Genomic DNA, 8,065 nt, shown 5'->3' with positions numbered 1-8,065 from the left:
AGTTACAGCACTTCAACAGCAGTAGTAGCAGTCGATGTGGGTATGGCAGTAGGCATAGCAAAATTGTATGTCAGAGGTAGCAAGTGGTGAGGCAATGATGGAGGGCTAGCAAGCATGTGTGTTGTGTAGCAATAGTTGAAGCGATGACAATGGCTAGCTCTAATACCAATTGAAGGATAAGAGCTCCTATAGTCTATGTGCAGGGCTATGGAGGCTCAAAGATATCAATTGTTGTGCTGTGCGTGTGTAGAGAGAGAACAAAAATGATAAGCTAAAGAGAGAGAGAGACAATAATATGCACGACTAAAGTACAATGCCTTTTGGTATATGTAGGACCTTATCTTTTTACTCAATCACACATACTAGATGAATGACACATGGCATGGCCATTCACATCATTGCTGTTGAAATGAGTGATGATAGAGTGCCAAGTTTTACCTAGCCAAGTTTATTCCACATGAGCTATCATAGCTTTGTTGTACTTTCCTCATATAAAAGGAGGACATTTGAAGCCTTGGAATATCTCAAGTCTTTCTATGAGTACAAGTTTCCATCTTGTAACCTAACTAAACTTGAGTCTAAACTTAATTAGCACACACTCATCACCATGAGTATTGTTCATTTTTATCCACTTTAGATTAGTGTTGTCATCTCATTAGTGTAGGATTAGGATCCTATTAGGTAGTTGATCAGGGAGCTTGATCCATGAATTTTAACATGGTATCAAAGCCTTGTTTAAGCTCCCTATAGCTTAGCATCCATCTTCCCTAACCCCACATTAGTCTAATCTCTTCACAAATCATCTCATTAGTCACTAATCACATCCTTATCTTCTTCTTCTACTTGTGGTCTAGATTTGTCAAGCCTCATTCTCCCCAACTAAGAAACCATTTCCCAAATTCCTTTAGAGGGACATTGCCCAACACTAGAAAACCTCACAGCTTGGAGGTATTAAACTAATTTTAGCGCTACAACTCGAATTTCCTCCCACAATTATTGCCCTTCTTTCTCTCCATTCGTCACCTCTAAAGAAAATTAGCCCAAGCCCCTTTAGGGCTAGCTACTACTTGCTATAATCCCAACACATATCAATTTTTGAAACATTTGGTTCAGCAGTCTCGCGGCACAAAGAGAAAAAAACCAGTCGGCTAAAAGGGCAAAAATCTACCCATTTGTGAGATTTGAGCTAGGGATTTTCACATAAGCTTCTTGTCTTTATCAAGGGCAAGAGGTGCATCAAGAAAGCCCTATCAAAAAGCCTTCTCATTTGCTCAATTTTGCCCTCCAAAGTATGTTGCTATTAATCACTATGATTAGTACCGAATCACTATGATTAGTATCGAATCACTGTGATTAGTACCGAATCACAGTGATTAGTACCGAATCACTGTGATTAGTACTGAATCACTGTTATTAGCAAAAGGAATTAGCAGAAATTGAGTTGAATCAAAATCCAAATTGGAAAATTAGAGTACTATTCCATTGTAGGAAACCTTCTCTTGCATCAAAATCCACCTCGTATGTTTGCATTGCTCAAACTTAAGTGATTTTTCACTGCATTGTTTATCTCTAGTTGCAAATCACTCGTATAAAAGGGTTAGACACTGCCTGAGTACTAAAATCAAGGCTCAAGGTAATACCCCCTTCTCGTCATGGAGCATGTAGAAATCGTCTCAAGATTTAATGGTGATGGTTTTTTCACATGGCAAAGCAAGACCATGTACTTGCTTATGCGTTAGGGGCTTTGGCACCTTATTGAGGATGAAGAAGTAGAGGTTGAGCCACTTCAAAACAATAAAGCATTAGGCCTCATCGCTCAAAATCTTGGTGATGATGTGATTAGTCGCATTGCTTGGCATCAAGGATGCCAAGTTGGCATGGCAGGAACTTAACAAGATTTCCGGCACCAACTCAAAGAGCTCAAAGATCAACCTTCTCATGCAGTTCTACAAGCTCGACATAAGAAGGAGACAAAGACCATGGCACAACACATCAGTAAATTCAAAGGTATCAAACAACAACTTAGTGCTTTAAAGAAAGTCATTGAGGAAGATGAATCTATTGCTGTATTGTTGAGTGTGACAAAGAACCTTATGAATCAATTGTTGCTACACGTAAAAATGTGCCCAACACTAAACTTCAAGATGTAGAATCATCCCTACTTGAACAAGAATCCAAATTCAAAAATAAAGAGTCATTCAAATCACATTCAAGTGAGAAAGCACTGTACACAAAAGGTGGGAGATTTCAAAGGACAAATCAATCAACATCTCAACTTCCAAGATACCAAGAATGAATGTCGCAATAAAGATAAACCAAAGCTTGTTTGTGACTATTGTGGAAAAATTGGTCACCTAGAAGAAGATTGCTATCAAAGAAAGAAGCAGGCAAACTACATCGAGGTCAAAGATGCCCCAACTGAAGACGTGCTCTTCTAGAGAAAGAACCATTATACGTTTCACTCCTCTTCTCTCTACCAAAAGTGTGATGTAATCAGCCTCTAAGGCCATATGATGCACTCAAGCTGAAATTCATAGCCAAAGTAGCTATAATGCTAAAGTAGCATAAAGGCCAAAGTAGCCTAGAACAAGGAGAGAGCGAGGAAGAGTGAAAGCCTAAAAATTGTACCCAATCTAGCATCAAGGGGGGGTGTTGAAATGAGTGATGCTAGAGTGCTAAGTCACCTAGCCAAATTTATCCCACATGAGTTATCATAGCTTTGTTGTACTTTCCTCATATAAAAGGAGGACATTTGAAGCCTTGGAATACAAGCACAACATTTCAAATCTTTCTATGAGTACAAGTTTCCATCTTGTAACCTAACTGAACTTGAGTCTAGACTTAATTAGCACACACTCATCACTATGAGTATTGTTCATTTTTATCCACCTTAGATTAGTGTTATCATTAGTGTAGGATTAGACTAGGATTAAGATCCTATTAGGTAGTTGATTAGGGATCTTGATTCATGAATTTTAACAATTGCTTATTACTACACACACATAATATCTTATCCATCTAAGGGTGGGTTCACACACATAACCACACTTACACATAAGTGAGTGTCCACACTCCTTTAGGGACTATTCACACACACACATATGGGTACACAAAAGTGTGGGAGAGTGTGTGTGTGTGTGTGTGTGAGAGAGAGAGAGAGAGAGAGAGGAGAGGAGTGTGTGTGTGTGTGTGTGTGTGTGTGTGAGAGAGAGAGAGAGAGAGAGAGAGAGAGAATTTCTACGTGTGTGAGTGTATGTGGGGGGAGACAGTGTGTGTTTGCATTTGTGCATGTGTGTGTGTGTGTGTGTGTGTGTGTGTGTGTGTGTGTGAGAGAGAGAGAGAGAGAGAGAGTATGTGGGGGGAGAGAGTGTGCATTCGCATTAGCGAATGTATGGGTGTGTACATGTGTGTGTGTGTGTGTGTGAGCGAGAGAGAGAGAGAGAGAGAGAGAGAGAGAGAGAGCGAGAGAGAGAGAGAGGGGGGGGAGAGAGAGAGCGAGAGAGAGGGGGGGCGAGAGAGAGAGAGAGAGAGAGGGGAGAGAGAGAGAGAGAGAGAGAGAGAGAGAGGAAGTGTAGGGGTATGTTGAGAGAAGATTATTTAAATGAATAATATAATACAAAAATATATAGATATATAATAAATTGGTATAAATTCTATATGGAATATATAATGACAATATGTAAACATATAATAAGTAAGCATATTAAACAACTATACATATATTAAATCTATACTAATATATTATAATATAATGTTATAATATGCATTAATAGTAATAATAATGATAATAATACATAAGTATAAATATAAAAATATAGATATATAAATAAAATAAATATATAATAATACAATATAATAACGGTATATAAACCAATATAAATATAGTAAATATATAATAATAATATATTAATACTATTATATATAAGCTCATTCACACACACATATGTATGCGTACGCACACACAGTCACATACATGCATGTGGAGGGTGTGTGTGTGTGTGTGTGTGTGTGTGTGTGTGTGTGTGTGTGAGAGAGAGAGAGAGAGAGAGAGATTTATGTGTGTGTGACAGAGTGTGTATGCGAGATGGGTGTGAGGAAAAAGAGAGTGCATGTGCACGTGTATGTGTGTGAGAGAGGGTTGTGTTTATGCTGCACATGACAGAGAAATAGAGATAATACATGTGAGACACTATGCTTCTATGTGAGAGAGTCATGCATAGACACATACACACACATGCACACACACACGTGCACACACATACACACACGTTGTCGTGCCACGGCACGTCTATGGTGTGAAACCATGCATGTGAGACCATCAAATGCAAATCCAGATGCATGGGATTAAGTGCCTGTGTACATATGGGATGTATGGCGTGTGGAGGGTTTTGCTTTTGAGGGCATCGCCAGGTGTACAGGTGAAATGGTTTGGTGCTGAGCCTGTTCGGAATATGGTTGGATGGAGGTGGTTTTAGCTATTTGGTCGCCTTGAATTATGTGCACATCCAAGAAATGAGTGGACACTTGCAGATTGCATTTGGAAAGTGTGGAAAGTGGGGAGCAATTAATATTGGTGTTGCCTTTGCTTTGGTGTGAAAAGGAGAATAAGGTGGCCATCTTAGGCAAAATAAAAATATATATATATAATATTAAGTGGCCAAAAAGGCAAAGTGAACGTGGAGGGTTGAGTGGCTGCCAGAGCTGGCGATGCACGTGAAGGAAGCGTGGAGCTCGCAAGGAGTCGGGCAGCCTGCAGAAGAAAAAGGGGTGTACACCGCCTGGGCGAGGGTCGTGAGGGGACCAGGGAAAAAGAATGAGGTCCGCCTCGTGGAAGAGCATGCGCTGTGGGTGACTGAGGAGCGGTGGTGACGAAGGCTTTCAAGCCTAGGTGGTGGGATCGAGGTGGTGAATACCCCGAGCAGCCTATAGACAGGAAGAAGTATTGCCGCCTGGTATTGCTTGTGATACTGGTGAGCGTGGAGGCGGGGCTGGTGATAAAGCGGGAAGATGTACAGGACAGTAGGCGGCCTTGTGATGTTTAGGGTCACGCTGGAGTGCAGCTGACGGGCGTGGCAACTCAGAAGAGCTGCGCAGCTGACTGGTGACAAGGGCTCTAGTGGGCAGCGGCTAGCGTGTGCGGGGAACCCAGGCAAAGCGGACTGGGGGACTGGGGCGGCTCTGGTGCGCAGGAAGATATTGGCTGGAGGCTCTGATGGGCTTGCAGAGAGGAGGCGTGGAAGAATAAAAGGCCAGCCGCCTTGTGTGTGGGGGAAGGCTGAGCTGAAGCTGGGTACGTGAAAATCGCTGAAGCTGCAGAGGGGGTTCGTGTGTGATAAAGAGGGACGGCCGCTGGGCACGTGAAGGAAGCCGTGTGTGTGACAGGAAGAGAGGAGCAGCGCAGCTGTAGGTATACAGAGAAGAATCGCCTTGAGGGGGCATACACAGAGAAGACGCCGCCTCGTAGCCAAGCGCAGAAGGGAGCTGCTTAGAGGAGGGAACACTGCCAGACCAGTTTCTTGAGCTTTGGTATAAACTGGCTTCACCAGGCATCAGATTGCAGGCACGACAACGTACATAACAAAGTTGGTGTGAGCATGATTTTGCTTTTGTATGCTGTGGGATCCACATGCTCTATGTTTTTGAAGTGGAGGCTAGCTATTGGCCGCTGTGACTCTTGGGATTGTTTTCAGCAGCTAGCAACATAGTTCCAAAAGATGTCCTAGACGACCTATGTCTGGTTGGGATGAGTTGAAAGCAATTTCAAAGGAATATGATTATGACAAGGGTTTTGACATTTGTTGGCTGTACATGTGTGTGAAGCTTGGAATCTAACTCTTGGCAAATATTGTTGATGTGACTATGATCCAAGGAATGCAAAGTGAATGCATAAGCCTTGAAGGCTCAGTATTGTGAATATGATGTGATGGTTCATAAAGCTGAGGTCCTATGTTATGACATGTTATGATGATGTCAGCCTTATCTTGATATGAACTATGGTGCCAATGCTGGCCGTGAATTTTGGATGTATATACCTATGAGATGTTTTTCTGGGGTTTGATGTGTTGAGTTTTATGAATCAAGCTATGTTAATGCCAGTTTTTGGCTTGGATGATGAGGCTTTCGTTTGCTTTGACTACCCATGTATGGTTGAGTCTTTAATTTATGATGGTTCTAGCTTTTGCTGGTGATGCCCCTTGAAGTTCAACCACTTACTCTCACAGCCAGAAGCCTCGCGCTTTCCCAGCGACACCGCCCACGTCACGACAACGTGCACACAAATATACACATGCATATACAACTCACACACACGCAGCTGTGCCATGTTGGCAGATCCTAGCTGCCCCATGTGGCAGCTCCTCTTTTTTCTCTTCTTCTACACCATACTACGACTCTTTTAATACTTTTTATACCATACTACTACTATGACTACTACTACTACTACTACTGCTGCTACACACACACACATATACTACTACTGTTACTACTATATTTATGTGCGTGTGTGTGTAGTAGTAGTAGCAGTAGTAGTATGTGTGTGTGTGTGTGTGTGTGCATAGTACTACACCATACTACTACTCTTTTAATACTTTTTATACCATACTACTACTCTTTTAATACTTTTTATACCATACTACTACTACGACTACGACTACTACTACTACTGCTACTATTGCTACACACACACACACACACACATATACTACGACTGTTACTACTATATTTCTGTGCGTGTGTGTGTATAGAGGGTTATAGATATAAAGAGAGATGGTTAGAGAGACAGAAAGAGAAGAGAGAGGGTTATAGAGAGAGAGAAGAGAGAGGGTTAGAGAGAGAGAGATAGAGAGAGAGAGAGAGAGAGAGAGGGTATCAACTATAGTCCAAATCATATCATTATGACCAGTCGTAGTAGGTAAACCTATATTGAAGTCCCTAGATATTTGCTCCCAAGACTCAATAGGAATGGGTAAAGGCATTAATAATCCTTGAGTCTTTCCTTTGTAGCTTTTAATCTTTTGATAAATATTGCATTCAGCTACAAATTGAGCGATGTCTTTCTTCATAGAGGGCCAATAAAATTCTTTTGCCACAACTTGGCGAGGTTATAAAATGCCTCTATGTCCCATGTATGGAGGATGGTGTATCTCTTCATCTCTTCTAAATGGTTGGGTTATGCATAATTTCTTTTCAAAGAAGAGATAACCTTCATTATAAGAATAATTACCATTAGGAGTCCAATCTTGACTGCACATGTTAATCCAAATTGGAGAGAAATCCGGGTCGTTCTCATAATTTTCCTTCATGGCTTCAAAGGGTTCACTCTTAATGGCAGAAATATGGTGAATACTAGGCCTACCGCCTAAGAGGATCATCTACAACATTTTCTTTACTCCGTTGGTATTGGATCATGGTTGAAAGCTTTGGATGAATGACACCCATTTGATATGTCAATCAGAAATCAGGGGTTGTGAGAGTAAATGTTTAATGCTTTGTTGATCAGTTTTTATAAGGAATTCGGAATCTATGAGGTGATGTTTCTAGATCCTAAGAGCATATACTACAATAGTCAATTCGTTGTCATAAGTACTATATTTGCTTTCAGCTGGTTTGAGTTTTTGACTCTCATATGCAATAGGGTGTCCATCTTAGATGAGTACTAGTCCCAATTCCATAACCACTAGCATCAGTCACCAACTACAAAGAATGGTCTTGTGAGATTAGGTAGTTGTTACACTAGTGAGTGGGTAAGAGCTTCTTTTAAATCTTGAAAAGATTTATCATGTTAAGCAGTCCAATGGAATTACTTAGTCTTCTTCTAGAGTTTAATCAAGGGATGTGCAACAACATATGTGAAATTCTTGACAAACTTCCTATAGTAACTACATAGTCCCAGTCATGAGGAGGTATGAACCAAGTAACAATACTCTTGATCTTTTTTGGATCTACCTGAATACCATTGGCGGAAACAATGTGGCCAAGATATTCAATCTTATCTTGGAAGAAACTACTCTTCTAAAGATTGAGGTAGAGTTGGTTCTCCTTCAAGAGTGTGAATACTAGCTCTAGA

The sequence above is a fragment of the Cibotium barometz genome, chromosome 40, assembly GCF_041138505.1.
Source record: "Cibotium barometz isolate CiBa-2024 chromosome 40, ASM4113850v1, whole genome shotgun sequence".
Lineage (NCBI taxonomy): Eukaryota > Viridiplantae > Streptophyta > Polypodiopsida > Cyatheales > Cibotiaceae > Cibotium > Cibotium barometz.
This window is presented reverse-complemented; position numbering follows the sequence as displayed.